Source organism: Gossypium hirsutum, chromosome A07, assembly GCF_007990345.1.
Source record: "Gossypium hirsutum isolate 1008001.06 chromosome A07, Gossypium_hirsutum_v2.1, whole genome shotgun sequence".
In the NCBI taxonomy this organism is placed as follows: domain Eukaryota; kingdom Viridiplantae; phylum Streptophyta; class Magnoliopsida; order Malvales; family Malvaceae; genus Gossypium; species Gossypium hirsutum.
Window position 1 is genome coordinate 37,992,655 of NC_053430.1, and position 2,677 is coordinate 37,995,331.

General features: G+C 39.1%; 1 non-coding gene across 1 annotated transcript; it reads right to left on the reverse strand.

Moving 5' to 3' along the window:
- Positions 1-603: 603 nt before the first annotated feature.
- On the reverse strand, positions 604-710 carry LOC121204406 (small nucleolar RNA R71). The gene has a single exon (XR_005899331.1). It is a non-coding gene; the product is annotated as a small nucleolar RNA R71 (small nucleolar RNA).
- Positions 711-2,677: the final 1,967 nt, after the last annotated feature.

Genomic DNA, 2,677 nt, shown 5'->3' on the forward strand with positions numbered 1-2,677 from the left:
TTACACGGGTAGACATACGGGCGTGTGTCTAGACCGTGTGTGACACACGGTCTGCCCCTATGGGCGTGTGTCATGGTCGTGTTTTAAAGTCAGTGTTGCACAGAGCTAAGGGCATGAGCGTGTGTGACTACACGGTCTATACCCACACGGGATGTGGAGCCTTAAAGCATGAAATTTTTCAAGTTTTCCTTAAGCACTCAGTTTAGTCCCGAATCGCCTCTAATGCATGTTTTGGGCCTCGTGAGCCCGTTTAAGGGACAAAATGTATGTGAAATGAAAAGTTTTAAATTGATTAAAATTTTACTGCCTGGTTTTATATAGTTGGTTGAGTTTAAGTCAGGTAACACCTCGAACCCTATCCCGGTGTTGGATACGGGCGAGGGGTGTTACACTCACCTACACTTAAGACTATTTGTGGAGGTGAGCGATTCTTTCAAATTAGCCGAAGTACCCGAAGACGCATTACGATTGAAGCTGTTCCCATATTCACTAAGGGACAAAGCTTGAGCTTGGTTGAACTCATTGCCACCAAACTCAATTTTCACATGGCAAGAGTTAGCAGAAAGATTCCTTATGAAGTATTTCCCGCCTAGCAAGAATGCTAAGTTGAGGAACGAGATCACTGCCTTCCAACAAATGGATGATAAGTCCTTGTATGAGGCATGGAAAATGTACAAAGAATTATTATGGAAGTGCCCTTATCATGGAATCCCACATTGCATCCAACTTGAGACATTTTATAGCAGTCTCAATGCTTACACAAGGATGGTAGTGGACGCTTCTGCTAATGCTGCTCTCCTTTCTAAGTCTTATAATGAGGCTTATAAAATTATTAAGAGGATTGCCAGCAACAATTATCAATGGCCAACCAATCGAGCAGTGTCAGAAAGACGAGTTGCCGGAATACATGAAGTATACTCCCTTATTTCACTTGCATCTCAAGTATCATCAATATCCTCAATATTAAAAATTCTTACTACTAATGGGCCTAACAGTTTTGCAACATAACCACCTACCCAATTTGAAAATATAGCCTGTGTCTATTGTGGGGAAGGACATTTGTTTGAAGAATGTCAATTAAACCTAGAATCCATGTACTACATAGGTAACCAAAACCAAAATTGAGGAAGGCAAGGATTGCAATCCAATTTCTATAATCCATCGTGGTGAAACCACCAAAACTTTTCCTGGAGTAACCAAGGGATTGGAACTAGTAACACTTACGCCCAACCTAGATCGACCCAGCCACTTAGTTTTCCCTAACAAGTTCAGAAACCAACCCAAGTTGAACCATCCAATGGCTTAGAAAATTTGTTGAAGTACATGGCCAAGAATGATGCCTTAATCTAAAGACAAGCAGCTACGTTGAAAAACCTAGAAAACCAAATGGACCAGCTTGCAACTGAACTCAGAAAGCGACCACTAAGTGCTTTACCTAGTGATACGGAGAATTCGAGGAATCTAGGGAAGGAACATTGCAAAGCGTTGACATTAAGGAGTGGAAAGACAATAGAACCCAACACCATTGAAGCTGAAAAGGAGCAAGTTGAGGCTCAAGATCTAGAGAAAATTCAACCGAGTGTTGAAATTCCAGTTTCACGAGAACCAAAATTTGTAAAACCTGACAAGGTAATTTCAGAACTAGCTAATTCTGATCAACTAATAGCTCCGTTAGATGAAGAATTGCCATAGAAGAAGAATCAACCAGTTCCAATAAAGAAACCACCACCCTACCCTCAAAGACTTCAGAAGCAGAAGCAGGAAATTCAATTCAAGAAATTCTTAGACGTACTCAAGCAACTTCATATCAACATCCCGTTGGTTGAAGCACTTGAGCAAATACTGAACTACGTCAAATTCATGAAGGATATCCTTTCAAAAAAAATGAAAACTTAGAGAATTTGAGACGGTAGCTCTAACGAAGGAATGCAGTGCATATCTTCAAGACAAACTACCCCAAAGTTGAAGGATCCTGCATGTTTTACCATACCTTGCAACAATGGAGCAATATATTGTGGTAAGACATTATGTGACTTAGGTGCAAGTATTAACTTGATGCCTATGTCAATATTTAGAAAGTTGGGGATAGGTGAAGTTAGACCAACTACGGTTACATTTCAAGTAGTAGATCGATCCTTAGCACATCTAGAAGGAAAAAATGAGGATTTATTAGTATGTGTAGATAAATTAATTTTCCCTACTGATTTTGTTATTCTGGACTTTGAAGCAAACAAAGAAGTACCAATTATCTTAGGAAGATCGTTTTTAACAACCAGAAGGACCCTTATTGATGTGCAAAAGGGCGAGCTTACTATGCATGTTCAGGATGATCAAGTAACATTTAATGTTTTTAATTCTATGCAATTTCTTGACATAATTGATGATTGTTCTACAGTATCTGATTTAGAAGATTTAATAGTCGAGAAGAGCTCAACTACGTTGAGGATCCGTTGAAACAAATTTTAACATCAGATCTTCCAAATGATGAAGAGGAGGATGAATACTTAGCGTTGCTAGAAGTTAATCAAAAGGGATTTAATCTGCAATCCCGTTTTGAATCTTTGAATTAGAGAAAAAGGGATTATGCCCAACCAAAGGCGTCAATCGAGGAGCCACCTAAATTAGAACTCAAGGTACTACCTTCACATTTGAAATATATTTATTTAGGTAACGCTTC